The following is an 18,727-nucleotide window of genomic DNA, read 5'->3' as shown; positions in this document are numbered from 1 at the left end:
ATTGCTGGGTCACATGGTAGTTCTATTTTTAGTTTTTTTAAGGACCCTCCATACTGTTCTCCATAGTGGCTGTATCAATTTACATTCCCACCAACAGTGCAAGTGTTCCCTTTTCTCCACACTCTCTCCAGCATTTATTGTTTCTAGATTTTTTGATGATGGCCATTCTGACCGTTGTGAGATGATACCTCACTGTAGTTTTGATTTGCACGTAGTTCTTATTACTGCACAAATATATCCATTAGCTAGCTTCATTGGACCATTCTTTTATGCGTAGGGGAGAAAGAGAACCTTGAATTTCTCACTTCATTGGTGGATTGCTAGCTTTGTGTCTTAATTAACTGCTCTGCATATACCTAATCTGTAATTACCCATGAACTCTGCTGACTGATAGCCTGGCAGCTATGTGTATCTCACAAAGTCACAGACTACTACACAACTGGCCAGTACACCAATGGGACATTAGTGGCAGCAGTGTTGACCACTTCTCCCACCTCCAAAGGAGTTAGCTGCCATAGCCACCCCCTTCATACTGTCTTTGAAAGGGAAGGGTTAGATTGAGCCTGGAACAGGTGAGAAAGATTTCTGTCATTTTTCAGATTTAACTGTGTTAAAGTGAGGACTTTGTTCATTACTCATGCATTTCAAAAACAGTCTGACAAGGTGAGAGAAATTGGAAGTACAAAGTAGAGGGGTCTACCAAACCTGCATATTTTAATGTAATTATTATTTTTAAAAATTTATTTTATTTATTTATTTTGGCTGGATTGGGTCTTCATTGCTGCACACGGGCCCTCTCTAGTTGCGGGGAGCGGGGGCCACTCTTAGCTGTGTTGCAGGGGCCTCTCATTGCGGTGGCCTCTCTCGCTGTGGAGCACGGGCTCTAGGCACATGGGCTCAGTAGTTGTGGCACACGGGCTTAGGTGCTCCACGGCATGTGGGATCTTCCCAGAAGAGGGCTCGAACCCGTGTCCCCTGCATCGGCAGGCAGATTCTTAGCCACTGCGCCACCAGGGAAGTCCCTAATGTAATTATTAATAATACTTCATTAAATATGATACACATGGTAAACTGGGCAGAACACCAGGTGTAGACTAGGACTGTTCTAACTAGGATGTATTGTCTCTGTTTCCTTTGAATTCTCCCTTGTATAGCATTACTAGTTTGTATCATTCATTCTTATACTTTTATCCTATTAGTTAGGCAAATACTGTTTTATTCTTTATACTGATTTCTTGATCTGGGCTTTTTTTACCTCTGCAATTTGTCTCTTGCCACTGTATGTAACTTTGCCAAGTGACTTGCAGTTCACTGAGTATGCAGTGCTCTGTTTTGCTAGTATTAAATTCTAATAGCATCTGTTTTTTTTAAAAAAAATATTTATTTATTTATTTTTGGCTGCATTGGGTCCTTGTTGCTGCACGCGGGCCCTTTCTAGCTGAGGCGAGCGGGGGCCACCCCTTGCTGCGGTGCGCGGACCTCTCACCGCAGTGGCCTGTCCCTGTTGTGGAGCAGGGGCTCTAGGCTCCTGGGCTTCAGTAGTTGTGGCGAAAGGGCTCAGCTGCTCCCCGGCACGTGGGATCCTCCCGGACCAGGGCCCGAACCCGTGTCCCCTGCATTAGCAGGCGGACTCCCAACCGCTGCGCCACCAGGGAAGTCCCTCTAATAGCATCTTTCTGTTTGTTGCCTCTGACATTCTTCCTCATGGGATAACTTCAACTTGTCTTTTAAGACTGTTCAGACAGCTCCATTCAAATACATACAGATCTCCTGAGAAGCTCTCTTGGATTTCCTTTTCTCCATAGAAACTACCATATTTGTGACATGCATTGATCATATCTTCTGTTAGTCTGTTTCCACTTGTGGTTCTGTAGGCTTTGAGCACGCTGAAATTGCCTCGCTCAAAGCGTATTGCAAAGTTAGGAGCTGGATTAAATATCTAAATGGGAGAAAAATAAGAATCTTGTCTTCATCTATTAAGGAAATATTCTTTTCTTTAGAAAAAAATAGAAAATATTATTGGTATCAGAATTTTGAGCTTTGTGCATATGTGAAAATTCTGAGTTTGCTTGCTTTCTCTCTTCCCTTTTTTTCCTGTGTCCAGATTCTATTTATCCTTTGTCAGTTTTGCTTGTTTTTACGCCTCCCTAGATTTTAAAACAAGATAGTAATCTTGCCTTTCCAAAGTCTGCATTTTACCATTTCCTACTCTGTATGGGTACCTTTTTTTTAATGGTTTCATCAATTGGCTTTTTTTTTTTAAAGTAAATTAATTTATTTTTGGCCACGTTGGGTCTTCGTTGCTGCGCGTGGGCTTTAGTTGCGGCAAGTGGGGGCTACTCTTCGTTGCGGTGTGTGGGCTTCTCATTGTGGTGGCTTCTCTTGTTGCGGAGCACGGGCTCTAGGCACGTGGGCTTCAGTAGTTGCAGCATGCGGGCTCCATAGTTGTGGGTTGCTAGCTCTAGAGCGCAGACTCAGTAGTTGTGGCGCATGGGATTAGTTGCTCTGTGCATGTGGGATCTGCCCGGACCAGGGATTGAACTCGTGTCCCCTGCATCGGCAGGCGGACTCTCAACCACTGCGCCACCAGGGAAGCCCCCGCAGGCGGATTCTTAACTGCTGTGCCACCAGGGAAGTCCCTGTATGGGTACTTTAATATAAGTATTATTTCTTCTACCAAGCTAGGCCCTTAGAGGCCATAATTTGTTTTTTGATCATTATATGCTTCTGTATCATATGTCACTGTTCCTTCAAAGTAGTAGACTTGCTGTCTTAGCTTGGGCTACTGTAGGAAAATACCGTAGACTGGGTGGCTCAAACAACAGAAATTATCTTCTTACAGTTATGGAGGCTGGAAGTCTGAGCTCACAGTGCTGGTGGCATGGTTGGATTCTGGTGAGAACTCTTCGTGGCTTGCCCAAGGTCACCTTCTTTTTGTGGCCACGCATGGAGGGGATGGGGCCTGGGGGACTGCTCTCCTGCCTGCCCTCCAAACCCCCCATTTTTTCTACTAAAAGTAGTAGTCCCATTAGGAGGGTGTTACTCTCAGGACCTCACTCATACCTATTTGTCTCCCAAAGGCCTTATCCTCAAATGCTATCACACTGGGTTAGGGCCTTCAACATAAGAAATTTGGGTGGATACAAACACAGTCCGTAACATTCGTCAGTGATTTGTATGTCTTTATTTTTACTGATTACATTCAGATACGGATTGTTTTATGCAGATGTATTCTTAAAAGTTTTGATGTTAATTTAGTTTTATGAAGTAAACATTTTAGGTGTACACTGTTAAAAAGAAAGTGGAAGGAAAAGGGGCTGGGATTTATTGAATGCATAGTGTGTGATAGTAAATGCATATTATGTGACATTTTATGTAAAAAATGCTGGTGTGAAGTTTTCTGGCCTTATTATATACTGTTCTTCAAGTTAGTTTTTGTGTAATTTCTGTGTATCAGGTTTGCTTAAATTCCTTCAAATCTTTTTTGAGATGTCAACAAATGATTATTGAGCATATATTCTATACTGGGTACGGTGCTAGGTACCTTGGGATGCACTGGTGAGCACACAAACCACAGTCCGTTATAGTGTTTATTATTTTAAAAGTGTTATATTTCATTTAATATTTTGCTCACTGCTTTTATCAGTATTTGCCAGTATCAACTATGTGTTAAGTTTATCTTTAAAATTAGGACTGGGGAAACTTAAATGTGTAGTTCCTTAAGAGTAATTTTTTTCAGTTGCTCCTTAAGTCAGCATATGCTGTAAGAGTAATCTGATATCAGTAATTATCATTTTTGATACACATTTCTATTTTTAAGTTTTGGGTGGGGAGGTGAAAGCTTTAGTGTCAAGTAATACTAGCTTAATAATGTGTGAAGTGCAGTAGAGCTTGGGTAGATTAGATGGGAATAAAATTGAAATTGCTTTAAGATTTTGCTTTTTGAATTTTTTTATGCTATGTATATAAATTCCAGATATACCTCAAAATTTTGACATAATTACAAATTTTATTAACAGTTTAATCCTAGAATCTCTTTGCTACCCAGAAAGACGGTTTAAAATTAATTTTTTGTAAATATTCCTCATCAGCGTGTGTTTTTTCCACATTTTTATATCTTTGAAACTGAGTGTCTTTCAGACGTCAATAGTGTCCTAGTTTTCTTAAAATAATGGAGAGTCTTACAGTTTCTCCTGATTTAGATTTGATTAATACAGTGTTGTTAGTTCTTTGAAGGTTTAGGAAAAGTGCATATTTAAGTGTTTTGGATGGGTAGTACAGACAGTTTGGAAGAATTATTTTAAAAGAAAGGCTTCTGAGTTTACAGTGTAAGTAGACTGATTTAAGTGTTGGTATGTTTCAAGTAAGAAAAGGTTTTAAACATTTTTAAAGTATATTCCTTTTATATTTAGTTGGTAGTCTTTAAAAGTTGTTGGTATGAGGATTTGTGGATAAAATCATATTCTTGTTTGTGATTGTTTGAAGGTGTTGCTTTTTGAAACATTTGTAGTTGAACTGTACAAAAACTTCAAGTTATAGAATCGCGTTAATGGAATCAAGTTTTCTAAATGTGGTAATTTTTTAAATTATTGAATTTGGTATTGGTGTGAGGCATAGTGTTGAGAAATGTGGCCAAGTATTTAAAATGTTTTTTTTTTTTTTTAATTATAAGATCAGGATAGGGTACCTTGTTTAAAACAATTTGAACAGTGCAGTATTTCATAAAAGAAGTGAAAGTCACTCCCATTTCTGTGCCCCCAAATATGCTTAATATTTATATACTTCAGTAAAACAGTAAAATAAAAAAGAAGGAGAATTTAATAGTAGCTTTAAAAAAAGTCATCAGGAAAAACTATAGCATACTTGAGCAAACCTTTGTGTTCTGAGGAATTAAAATCAGATTTTTCAGGCATATGTGAAAAAAAAATGCCTGTAGCCCTTTACAAATGTAATTGGATCAACTTTGCTTTTTAGTTTCCAGTTTAAATGGTTTTACTAGAAAGCTTCTTTTTTTTTTTTTTTTTTTTGCTGTGCGCGGGCCTCTCACTGTTGTGGCCTCTCCCATTGCGGAGCGCAGGCTCAGCGGCCATGGCTCACGGGCCCAGCCGCTCCGCGGCATGTGGGATCTTCCCGGCATGGGGCACGAACCCGTGTCCCCTGCATCGGCAGGCGGACCCTCAACCACTGCGCCACCAGGGAAGCCCGAAGAGGTAGTTGTACTTTTAAATAAGGTGGTCAGAGTAAGCCTCATTTTGAAGGTGACAGTTGAGCGAGACAAGAAGTTGGGCATGCATATATTTAGTAGAAGAGCGTTCCAGGCAGAGGACTTCCAGTGTAAAGGCCCTTAAGGAGGAGTGTGTCTCACCTTTTTGCAGACTAACAAAGGTGGCCACTGTGGCTGGAGTATACTGACCAAGGAGAGGAAATCAGAGAGGTTAAAGGAGATTGGGGTCAAATCATGTAGGCAATGTGGACCATGGTAAGGACTTTTTAGACTTTACTCTGAGTGAAATCAGCAGCCAGTGTGGGGTTTTGAGTTGAGAAGTGACATTGTCAGACTTAAGTGTTAAGAGAGTTGTATGAACGGCCGTGCTGATAATAGACTTTAGGTAAAGTAAACTAGAAGCAGCAGTTATTGAAGATAATAATGTTTTTGAAGAGATGGATTAAGTGGTAGGAGGTGGTGAGAATTAGTCAACATTTTTAATACATTTTGACGGTGCCGCTGGCAGGATTTCCTGAAGATAGGGTGTGGTGTGTGAGAGAGAAAATGGAGTCAGGAATGACTCCGGTTTGCCATAGCAGCTAGAAGAATGGAATTTCTTCACACCTGAAATGGGAAAAGGTGTGTGAGGAGCAATTTGTGGGAAAGACCAGCAGTTCACTGTTGGACATGCTGAATGCTATTTTGATGTGGAGCAGGTGGTTGAATGGGTGAATGTGGAGATCAGGAGATTTCATGGGCAAATAGTATTTAAAACCTCCAGACTTGACAGTATCACCAGGTGTAGACAGAGAATTGATTGGTTGAGCTTTGGATTACTCCAGCATGGAGCATTTTGTGAAACCAGAAAAGGACAATGAGTAGGAAAGATCAGCAAGTTAAAAGACAGTATCAGAAAGTAATTAAGGAAAAAGGATCAACTGTCTGAAGTACTCTTTATATGCTGTGAAGATGAGGTGTGAGAAATGATCATTGGATTTAGCAATATGGAGGTAATTGATGACCTTGATAAGAGCAGATTAATTTTAGTGGTAGGAGTGAAAGCTTGTTTGGAGTGGGTTTGAGGGATAATGGGAGGGAGACAACTATTTCAAGGAGTTTTCCTTCAAAGGAGAGCAAATAAATGATGGGGGAGCTAGGAGGGTAAGTGGAGGGAAGAACAAAATTTTCAGATGGGAGAAGTATAGATGTATTTGTAAGGTAGTGGAAATGATCCATTAGAGATTTAAAAAGTTGATATGGTTGATAGAAGCAAGGGGAGAATTACACAAGTGATGCTCTTGAGTAGGTGTGCAAATGGAGAATCTGGCATGTAAGTAGATGAGAACATGGGTAGTTTATAACAGGTGGGAATTCGGGGTGTGCATGAGCCTACTAGTAGGTGGATAAATGTGGTGGGACTCTGGAAATTCAAGGTCATTAATTGTGAGAGTGAGGGAAAACTCAGTGGGGGTTTGAGGAGAGAGAAGATATGAAATAGTTACCTAGAACAGTCCGGAAGTGGATAAACTGGGGAAATAAAATATTAATCTGGTAGTGTACTTGAAACAGGCCAGCATGGTGATGCATTTTTCTTTAATTTTGTGTTTGTGCCCATGTGTGCTGCTGTATAGGCACAGATTTGGTGGGGATTGCATTTTAACCTACTAGTAAAGTTGCCTTTGTGAGTACAGTGAAGCCGGAGAGGGCAGCTGTATGCAAGGGGATGACTAATGGTTAATGATTAATTATAATTTAATCTTGATAATGAAGGTGGCGAGGGACAGTAAAAAGGTGGTAGGATCAATGGATCGGAGGTACTGGTAGAGTCAAAGAACTTTTGCAGTAAGTGCAATATATTTAAATATCTTCTAGTTTAGAACTATTAAAAATATGACTAGCTAAGGTTTGACAAAGCTGGGTGAAGTGTAGGTTTTTTTTCCTGTTCTAAATTCTTACATTAGCTAAAGTATTATGTTTACTTTTTAAAAGGAAATAATTTTGTGAATGGGTGAAGAAGGAATATTGGGTAAATTTTCTCCTTTCTCTAATAGAAGGGGATAATTAAAGAGGCTCTAGAAGTGCTCTTAGGCTGGAGAGATTGCCTCAATTTGTTATATATCTGTTATGTGAGAGTATATAAGATAAGCCCAACCATCTTATGCCCTAAAAGAGGTCTTTCTCACTGTCCCAATCCATTTTTATGCCTGGAAAGCTGTCTGGAAAACTCTGCATATGTCTGCAGTATTACTCAGATGTTCTCCATATCCTGAGTTTCTTGAGGACAAACAGCCATTGATGGAGTACTTACTAGGTGTCAGCCACTTTGCTGAGCAGTCTGCTTACGCTAATGCAATCCTCACAGCAGTTCTGTGAAGTAGATACTGTTACCTCCATTTTAGAGAAGGGAAACAAAGGGAGTCTGGAGTTATCTCTCTTAGGTCATACAAATGAAAAAGTGGCTGAACTAAAATTTGAACCCAACCAAGCTTTCAGACTCTAGCACCAATGCTTTTTAAATTTTTTTTTTTTACTATGTGATTTTTACTTTCATCGAAGTTTTACATGCACAGGATTTAGTGAGTTTATTAATATGACAAAGGGAACAGAAAAAAGTCTTCTGTATGCTTTCCTTTTTTTCCCCTATTCCCTAGAGATAACCACTTTAAAATCATTGTTTTCTTGGGGGAATGGGTGTTAATCTGCCTATTTCTAAGTTACAGTCTTAGAAAATCCCTTTTTTCTTTAAATTTTTAGAATTAATTATTGATTTCATAATAATCGCAGTGAGGATTTAGTTTTTTCTACCTCCTCTCCTTCACTCCATACATACATCCTTCTCACTTCCATTGCCCAATGTCTTCAGTATAATTATATTGAAACTTTGGTCAGTTCAGCATGTGTTACACACATTGTCTTAGTGAATGCTATGTTTTCCATTTAATTTTCTATATACTTATGGCTAATTCCACCCCAAACTTTAGTTTAGATCTCATTGCAAAATATGACATATTAGGTCTTCTACCAATTTTATATTTTTTAAAAATCTCTTGTGGAGCCTTCTTAACTGCTCCATTCTGGAGTGGTTGCTCTTAGACCTGCCCTATTCCTCCGCTCTTGGAATCTGCCTTTATCATTATTCTGAAATTCACTTTCTCGTCTTGGGTCTTTAGTTTCCTTGGTAGCATGTCACATTCTCTTTCTTGGTTTACTTCATTGTTTTGGTGGACTGAGAGAAGGCATGATAGGAAATACATCTTCTTTTGTACTTTCAACGAAAATGTTTTTTTTTTCCTACCCATTTACTTAAATGGATAGTTGGAGTACAAAATTCTAGGTTGAAAAGAGTTTTTTTGAATTTTAAAGGCATTTTCCTGTTGCTTTCTTCCTGCACTGTTGTTAAGTCTGAAGCCCTGTATGTGACCTGTTTTGTATCGCTGGAGTTTTGCAGGGTCTTTTTTTTTGTTTCCAGAATTATGCAATTTTACTATGATGTCTGACCCCAATCTATTTGTCAGCCTTTATGAGGCTCTCTCAGTTTGAAAAGTAGTATCTTTTAAATATGGCAATTTAAATTTATATTCTGTTTTACTGCGGTGAAACATACATAATATAAAATTTACCGGGCTTCCCTGGTGGCGCAGTGGTTGAGAGTCGCCTGCCGATGCGGGGGACCCGGGTTCGTGCCCCGGTCCGGGAAGATCCCACATGCCGCAGAGCGGCTGGGCCCGTGAGCCATTGCTGCTGAGCCTGCACATCCGGAGCCTGTGCTCCACAACTGGAGAGGCCGCAACAGTGAGAGGCCCACGTACCGCAAAAAAAAAAAAAAAAAATTACCATTTTAATCATTTTCCACTAGCTTTATTGAGATATAATTGACATATAGTCATTTTTAAGTGTACAGTTCAGCATTAGTGATGTTGAGCACTTTTTCCTGTACCTGTTGGCCATTTGAATGTCTTGTTTGCAGAAATCTCTATTCATATCCTCTGCCCATTTAAAAATAAGGTTTTTGGGGGTTTTTTTTGCTATTGAGTTGTATGAATTCCTTGTATATCTTGGATGTTGACCGTATCAGCTATCTGCTTTGCAAATATTTTCTGCCATTTCATAGGTTGCCTTTTAATTTTATTGATGGTTTCCTCCACTGTGCAGAAGCTTTTTAGTTTGATGTGGTCCCATTTCTTTATTTTTGCATTTTTCGCCTTTGCTTTTAGAATCAGGTCCAAAAAATCATGTTTAAGAGTTTTACGGTTTTGGGTCTTATGATCAAGTCTTTAATCCATTTTGAGTTGATTTTTGTGTAGGTGTAAGATAATGATCCAGTTTCATTCTTCTGCATGTGGCTATTCAGTTTTCCCAGCACCACTAGTTGAAGAGACTATCCTTTCCCTGTTGTATAGTCTTTGTTCCCTTTCCAAAAATTAATTGACTGTATTTATACATGCATGGGTTTATTTTTGGACCCTCTATTCTGTTCCACTGATCTGTTTGTTTTTACGCCACTACCATACTGTTTTGATTACTATAGCTTTGTTATATAGTTGAAATCGGATTGTGTGAGGCCTCCATCTTTATTCTTGTTTCTCAAGATTACTTTGGCTATCCAGAGTCTTTTGTGGTTCCATACGAATTTAGGATTTTTTTTTTTCCTGTTTCTCTGAAAGATGCCATTGGCATTTTGGTAGGGATTGCATTGAATCTGTAGGTTGCTTTAGGTAGTATTTGGCCATTTTAACAATATTATTCCATTCCATGAGCATGGAATATCTTTGCATTTGAAATTGTCTTCACTTTCTTTCATCAGTGTCTTAAAATCTTCAGTGTACTGATCTTTCACCTCCTTGCTTAAATTCATTCCTAAGTATATCATTGTTTTTGATGCTGTTGTAAATGGGATATTTTTCTTAAGTTCTGTTTCCAATAGTGAATTATTAGTGTGTAGAAACACTTGAGTTTTCTATCTTGAGTTTGTATTCTGCAACTTTACTGAATTCATTTAACAGTCTTTTGGTTGTGTCTTTGGACTTTTCTATACATAATATAATGTTACCTGCAAATAGAGATAGTTTTACTCTTTCTTTTGGACTTGGTTGCCTTTTATTTCTTTTTCTTGCCTAATTGCTGTGGCTAGGACTACCAGTACTATGTTGAGTAAAACTGGTGAGAGTGCACATTCTTGTCTTGTTCTTGATCTTAGAGGAGAAGCTTTCAGCTATTTACCACTGAGCATGATGTTAGCTTTGGGCTTGTCAGTTACTTGTTTTAAAAACATTTCCCTGAAAAAAAAATTTCCAGTTAATCTTCTTAGTTTCGTCTTACGTAGATGGAGATTCTCAGGAAGGGTTATCCATTTCAGTGTTGTTGTGTTCATTTTTTACATGTTCAGACAGTTCTTGGACTAGAGTACAAATTGTTTTCTCAGTAGATACTATGCTTTTAGTGGTTATTATTTTTTCTTTGTTTTGAGAGTATGTAGATACAGAAAAATGCTTTCTAAATAATTATATTTTATTAGTAATTGTAAGGTAGCAGAACTCTGGGTCATACTTCAAAACACTAATAAAAATAATCTGTAAATGGAATAGCACAAAATAGACACATACCACACTATAAAAAGCCAATATTGCAAACACTATAAAGACACTTTGAGCTTCACCTTCAGACTCTAAAAGGATTCTCCAGGATGAAACCTGTGTACTAAAGTGTACAGTAATCTGCTACCACTGCTGTGTTAACTCATTTTATATTTCGTTAACAAATTATAAAACCATTTATGTATGTTCATTCAATCTCCTTTAAAAACTTGAGTATTTAAAACTTCCTTTGCTTTGCACTGCATGAATTGATATCTGGGTCCAGGTGGAAGGACTTTTTGCTGTTGTTTGTTGTGTTTTTTCCTTCACCTTTCTGAATGAACAGAAGACTACACCCTAGGAAAAATAAATTCTAGATCACATCTCCACAGCGCATTTTCCTGTACGACTAGAAGTGATTCATGAGATAGATTTTAATACTAATGAGCATTTTTTGAATGACTCATGTACATTTTAGAATTTCTCCTCTGCCTCTTAAAATATATATATTCGTGCTGTTTTATTCTTCATATTTTTTGAGAGTTTGGTGTTGCACCTCTGATTTTGCCAGCCTTACTGTTTTTCAGGACCCAGTGTAATTCTCAACAAAAGAGATTGTGTATTGCAGTGCTTTTCAACTGGGAGCAAGCCTCCCTTCCCCCCAACCCCAGGGTTCATTTGTCAGGTTCTAGAGACAGTTTTGATTGTCACCATTTGTGATGGGGATTACTGGCATCACAGTGTAGGGGTCGCAGATGTTGCTGAACATCCTACAATGCACAGGACAGCCTACCACAATACAGAGCTCTGCAGCCTAACTGTCAACAGTGCTGAGTTTGAAAAAGTCATTTGTCCATATTAAACTCCTTCTATGTTTAAGTCCTATACTTTCCCACTTCCTTTTTCATACTCTACTCATGCTTTTCAGGTTCACCTTTTAAAGTCCCACTTTGTCCTGAGGCTTTTCTTGATGGCTCTAAACCCACATTTCATCTCCTTTTTCTTTGTTCTGTTATATACCATCACTGAAATCTTTGCATCTGATAGTCTATGCTGTTTTATTTCTATTTGTTTATTGTTTATGTATCTTGTTTTTCAAACTAATTTTGTTAAGGATCAATGTCTTACATTGTTTCTGGGCTTTCTAACTGCTGTTGATACTGACATTACGTTGTGAATTTGTAGAATGAAAAAAGGGCCCATGGCCTACCTAGGCTCTGGCAGATGTGGTGGTAAAAGAATGGACTCGGGCTTCCCTGGTGGCGCAGTGGTTGGGAGTCCGCCTGCCGATGCAGGGGACACGGGTTCGTGCCCCGGTGCGGGAAGATCCCACATGCCGCGCGGAGCGGCTGGGCCCGTAAGCCATGGTCGCTGAGCATGCGCGTCCAGAGCCTGTTCTCTGCAACGGGAGAGGCCACAGCAGTGAGAGGCCCGCGTACCGCAAAAAAAAAAAAAAAAGAATGGACTCATCTCTGTTGATGGCAGTTTGGCATTAGTATCAAATGGATTATGGAAGAAGTGATAGCATCAGTGGTGAATGGAATGAGAAGAGTGACTCTCCAGTAGCAGGGAGGAGGGTAGATCCACTGCAGCCATTAAACTAGTGCTATTTAAAAAAAAACTAGTACCCTCTGAATTCTAAATTGGCTGTCTTCAGCCTGAGTCATACTGTTAGAGGAGATCTATCTTTGGTTCATACTTGTTTGGTTCAGCTGTCTGTGTGGAAGGGAAGGATCCATGTTGATCTGTTAATAAATTTGAGAAAGATTTTCAAAAAAGGGTCAAAGGTTAGCTAACAGTTAAGTATAAATCAAGCTAACCAGAACACACTGTTTCTTGAACTTTTTGTTTTAATTGGTAGAGAGAGAGATGGGTGAGTAGAGGAGTGTAACTTGAATCTTTAGACATGTTAGAGTCCTTATCATGAATATACAAGTTGCCAAAGAAGAAACCCAAGTTTGCACTAAGGTATTACCTGAACGTTAGCGTTACCTGCTGAAGCTTTCTTTTCCATCTGATTGGATCCTTTTTGTGTACAATTATCATTAGATATTTAGCACTCTTAATTTGAAAACTTCACTTCTAGTGCCAAACACTTTCCCTTCAGAATTTGTGTCATAATTTTATTGCTTTGGAGCAGGTACCATTCCATCTTCAGGTGTGAGTTTCTGAGCAAAGAAATGTATGGCATTTCAACGATAATTTCAACATAGGAACAATTAGATAAATATTTTAGTGTCACTTCAACATTTATATGAAAACAACAATATTTACTTTTGCAGCAGTTGGTACAAAACGAGAACGCAAAAGTTATGTTCATACTTGTGTTACATAGTAATTTTACTTTTTCTGTAATAACATGAGAGTAAGAAAAAGACAATTTTAAAGGGGTGGAGTAGGCAGTGGTTTTTAACTGGGGATACTTTTTGTCTCCCAGGAAACACTTGGCAATATTTATAGACATGTATTATTGTCAGAATTCGGGGGGCAGTTGAAGGTTTGGTGCTAATGACTTCTAGTGGGTAGAGATCAAGGATTGCTGCTCACCATTCTACAGTTCACAGGACATCCCCCTTTGACAAAGAATTATCAGGCTTAGAGTGTCAGTGGTGCCAAAATTGAGGGACTGCAGGATGAGGGATTGCAAAGGACCTATTCAGACCCAAAAGAAATGTTTTGTGAGTAGTAAACATAGGTAAAAATACTCAGTTTCACTTACAGTGAATGAAAGGCAAATTAAAGTGTTTTTCTACTATTAAATATACAGAGTTTTGAAAGCGTGTAATACTGGAATAAAATAGGTGTTTCTATACTGATGGCACTATAAAGTGGTACAGCATTTCTGAGGGGCTTTTGAATATATGTATCAAAAGTTCTTATATTTCATACTTTTGACTCAGTAATTCCACTTACAGGAATTTATCCTAAGGTAATAAACAGATGCCTACAAAGTTTATTCTTGGGATATTAAACGCAGTTATTTTTAATTGTAATGAGCTGGAAGCAAACCTAAATTCTTTGTTTAAAATGGTGGTTATTAAATAATGGTACGACCATATGTGATATATATTAAAAATCTTACTTTTCAGACTACTGGTCCCGTGACAGTACCCACAGTGAATGAGGTAGGGAAACAAAGGGATATTAATCAAGGATACCCAATTAAAATAAATAAATATTAGTGAAAAAATATACTAAACATGTACTTTAGTAATGATTACTGGGCACATTACGGACAATTTTCATTGTTTCTATGTTTTGTAATTTTTTCCAATGACTGTCCTATTTATATAATCAGAAAGAGGGGGGAACAGACATCTTTAAAATTTTTAAACTAGTAAAATTTTGTAGTAGCTCTGTCATTTCTCAGACTATTTGCTGAAAAATCTGTCCTTTCCCATATACTGAGTTTCCATTTATGTATGGGTCTGTTTCTGGTCTCTCTGTTCCACTGACATTTTAACGCTTGCTCAATTAATTGATAAAGTATAATATATTTTAAAGGTATAATTATGCAAAAGAAATTATGCAAGGAATGTTCTCTTGGTTGGGACCCCACTTGTAGGTTTTCTGAGCTAGTGATCTGTATTTTAAAGGAAGTTCTTAAAAACGTCAAGATTTTGTGTGAGCAGTTGTGTTCTGATTTTTGCTCATCTTTATCACTCATGTAATTCAGTATTCAGATTAAATTTACTTGTCTTTGTTTGCTCCAGTCAGATAGTTACAACTAAATTCTGTGGCACTTTTAAGTCTCCTGATTCAAAGCCTGTCACTTTGTGTCAGTGATCAGCCCTATTAATTCTCTTTTTGTTTTCATTCATTCATTTTTTCCCCATATTCCCCTTTGTTTACAAATGGTACAGTATCTGCTCTCCCTTGGAGATAGTGTAGGGCTCTCCTGTGCTCTCTTCTCTTAGCTTCCCACACAGATTTTGTGTGGAAAGCAATTGGTCTGAGTAGGAAGTAATCTTAATAGAATTTGGAACTGTAAGGGGCAACAAGTTAAGGTGTTGCCGCTGGCCACTAAAATGTTCTAGAACTAGCTGGGAAATAAGAGATGGATTTTCGGCTCTTGAGTCTCTGAAAAATACCTTTAACCTGAGAATTGTGAGGGAAACACGTTTGTTTTAGTACTTGAGAGTTCCTGTGGAAGAAAAAGGTCAGTGTGGTGTTTGGAAGGAGGCTGCATTTATTAGTGATATGAGTTGTTTTGCCTTCGTAGAGGAGAAACTGCATAAAGGGAAAAATGGAAGGGAAAGAGAAGAAAAGGAAGTGAAGGGAGGTGAAGTTACTTTAAAAAATTAATGAGTAATGAAATTCAGTAAATTCTTGAGTTAATTTTAGCAAAGTAGATTTAAATTCTGAGTATGTATTTTATTTTTGGAAGAAATTTTTATGTGGAGGAGTTGATTTTAAAGTTGAAAACGTGTTTATGTTTCATGAGCATCTGTTCAGAATAATTTTATTTTCATGTGAAAAATAAGGTTTTTTTGTTTGTTTTGTAGTTTCTTGTCCTGTGAGTACATTCCTAAGAAAATTATTTCTGTTGCCAAATTTTTAGTTGATTTACTCTTGGCCTATTTTTGTGCTCAAATTACATAATTTTCAGGGAAGCATTTTCTGCTTTTGTTTTTATCAGTTGTGTTACATCAAAAAGCATTATCTTTCACATTTTATAGAAGCATTTTTTCAATTATATATGGCATAGGAATTTGACTTGCATCTGTTGGGTCTGATTTAGAGTAACTGTGCTTGATACGTTTGGAACTTAAAATACAAATTGTACACGATTCATTTCAGTTTATGGAACTTAATTACCGTCTGACCTAGAATTGGTGACCTAGAGTCTTTGGAGCTCCTCATAGTTTGCTTTACTTGGTCTCTATCACCCTTGTCTCCCTATTCCCATTAATGTGTTGCTGCTGTTGCTTGGATGTCATGGGTGGATTCTCAAGCAGTTAGTGGAAAGGTAGGTTAAAAAACCTATGTGATATGGAAATTCTAATTCATGAAACACGTTATGACTTAGTGGGTGATTATTAAAACTACAAAAAGATTCTTAATTTAAGAAATAAAGTGTAAGACTCCTATTTCAGTACCCTCCCCTGGTGTGTTTAAGTATTAGTTAAATGACTGTAGGGAGTCTAGTGAAATTTAAAGATAAATTTTAGTAACCATTGACAATTGTATACTACTCAGAAATTAATATTAGGCATGTTAGAGATTATAATATGCTGCCTCTGCTTGTTAAACCTCTAATTCCCCTTCCCAAAGAAGACTAGGGAAAGGAGGGAAAACGTAGTCATGCAGATAGCTTTAGATAATCACCCTCACCATATTTTAAAAATAATAGTAGTAAAATTTACCTACCGTATAATTCACTCATTTAACAGAGTAAGTTGTCAGGTCACACATCAACTCTCTTTTTTGAGGAACTGCCAAGCCAAACTGTTTTCCAGAAAGGCTACACCATTTTGCATTCCCATTAACAATTGCCCTGCATCCATCAACAACGTATAGGTTGCATTCCCATCAACACCATTTTGCATTTCCCATCAACAGTTGCCCTGCATCCTTCCCAACACTTATTTTTTAATTTATTATTTATTTACTTATTTTTGGCTGCGTTGGGTCTTTGCTGTGCGTGGGCTTTCTCAAGTTGTGGTGAGCGGGGGCTACTATATGTTGCGGTGCGCGGGCTTCTCATTGTGGTGGCTTCGCTTGTTGCGGAGCTTGGGCTCTAGGTGCGTGGGCTTTGGTAGTTGTAGTGCTTGGGCTCAGTAGTTGTGGCTCACGTGCTCTAGAGCGCAGACTCAGTAGTTGTGGTTCACGGGCTTAGTTGCTCTGTGGCATGTGGGATCTTCCCGGACCAGGGATCGAACCCGTGTCCCCTGCATTGGCAGGCGGATTCTTAACCACTGCGCCACCAGGGAAGTCCCCCATCACTTGTTAATTGTCCATCATTTTCTTTTTAGAAGTATTTGCATATACCTTTATTGGTAATCTAAATTGGTATGCACAGGAATGTTTACCAGAATATAGGTTTTAGTGCATTAATTGTGAAAGATAAACGAAATACACACCCACACACATATATATATGTCAGTAAGAGATTGTCATACATCTGTTCAGTGGACTGAGCCATTAGAATAACGAAAGTCAGTATATTTCAAAAATGGAAATGTGAACGACACATTGTTGAGTGGAAAAAAGTACATAATTCAAACTTCATTTACATAAAATGAAAGAAGTAGTGCATATGAAAATTCATAAATACTCTCTGGAGAATCTTAATAATGTTATTGATGGTCATATTGAGGTGAGATTGCAGATGATTTTATATTTTTCCTGTTTTGCTTGACATATCTACAATGAGCTTTATTACTTTTATAATCAGAAAAAAACCCTGTAGTTTTGTATTTCATTTTTTAATACACCAGGTTCTTATTAGTTATCTGTTTTGTACATGTTGGTGTATATATGTCAATTCCAATCTCCCAGTTCATCACCCCCCCGCCCCACTTTCTCCCCCTTGGTGTCAGTACATTTGCTCTCTACATCCGTGTCTCTGTTTGCCTTGCAAACAGGTTCATCTGTACCATTTTTCTAGATTCCACATATATGCGTTAGTATACGATATTTGTTTTTCTCTTTCTGACTTACTTCACTCTGTATGGCAGTCTCTAGGTCCATCCACGAAAAATATGGAACGCTTCACGAATTCGCATGTCATCCTTGCACAGGGGCCATGCTAATCCTGTTCTGTATCGCTCCAGTTTTAGTATATGTGCTGCTGAAGCGAGCACTGTCCGTCATTTTTATTATAACAACTTTAGTGGGTGTGAAATGGTATCGTGTGGTTTTGATGTGCATTTCCTTAATGACTAATAATGTCAAGCATCTTTTCATGTGCTTATTGGCCATTTATTGATCTTCTGTAATTATGTACCCCTTTAAACAGTAGCATCTCACCCATCTCTTCTTCAGGACCCTGGCATATGCCTTTCTGCTGTCTCTTTGAATTTGACTATTCTGGATACCTTTGAAAAGTAGAATCAAAATACTTGTTCTTTTGTGTCTGGCTTCTCTCACTTAGCATAATGTGTTCAAGATTAATCATTGTTTTAGTATGTGTCAGAATTTTCTTCTTCTTTAAGGCTATATCCTATTGTATATACCACATTTTGGATATCTCTTCATTTGTTGAGGGACACTTGGGTAGTTTCTGCCATTGTGTATAAGTGAGTTGCATGTGATTGAGTTTCTGTTTTCACCTCTTTTGGATGTCCAGAAATGGAATTGTTGGATAATATGGTAATTCTTTGATTTTTTTGAGGAACCGGCATGCTATTTTCCACAGTGACCCCACCATTTTACATTCCCACAAGCAATGCACATGGGTTTCAGTTTCTCTACATACTTGTCAGGCAGTCGTTGTTATTTTTTGTGTGTGTGGTTGGTTGGTTTGTTTTTTGGATAACGATCAATCTGATGGATGTGGAGTTCCGTCTTACTGTGATTTTTGATATTCATTTTCCTGAATAGTTACGTTGAGCATCTTTCTATTTGCTTTTTGGCTATTTCTATATCTTTAAAGAAATGCTTATTCATGCACATTTTTACTTACATTTTATTTGTTTTTATTTATTTATTTTTGGTTGCGTTGGTTCTTTGTTGCAGCGCGTGGGCTTTCTCTAGTTGCAGCAAGCGGGGGCTACTCTTCATTGCGGTGCGTGGGCTTCTCATTGCGGTCGCTTCTCTTGTTGCAGAGCACAGGCTCTAGGTGTGCAGATGTGTCAGTTGTGGCAAATGGGCTCTGTAGTTGAGGCGCATGGCTTTAGTTGCTCCGTGGCATGTGGGATCTTACCAGACCAGGGCTCGAACCCGTGTCCCCTGCATTGGCAGGCGGATCCTTAACCACTGTGCCAGCAGGCAAGCCCTGCCCGTT

General features: G+C 38.3%; 1 protein-coding gene and 1 non-coding gene across 3 annotated transcripts in view; one reads left to right on the top strand and one right to left on the bottom strand.

Annotated features, from left to right (window-relative positions):
- PPP4R2 (protein phosphatase 4 regulatory subunit 2) overlaps nt 1-18,727 on the top strand; it is a 53,409-nt gene that overhangs the window by 15,358 nt on the left and 19,324 nt on the right. The window lies entirely within an intron of this gene.
- Nucleotides 17,478-17,585, bottom strand: LOC136130148 (U6 spliceosomal RNA). Its single transcript, XR_010656338.1, has one exon. It is a non-coding gene; the product is annotated as a U6 spliceosomal RNA (small nuclear RNA).

Source organism: Phocoena phocoena, chromosome 10 (genome assembly GCF_963924675.1).
Source record: "Phocoena phocoena chromosome 10, mPhoPho1.1, whole genome shotgun sequence".
Taxonomy (NCBI): Eukaryota; Metazoa; Chordata; class Mammalia; order Artiodactyla; family Phocoenidae; genus Phocoena; species Phocoena phocoena.
This window is presented reverse-complemented; position numbering and strand designations above follow the sequence as displayed.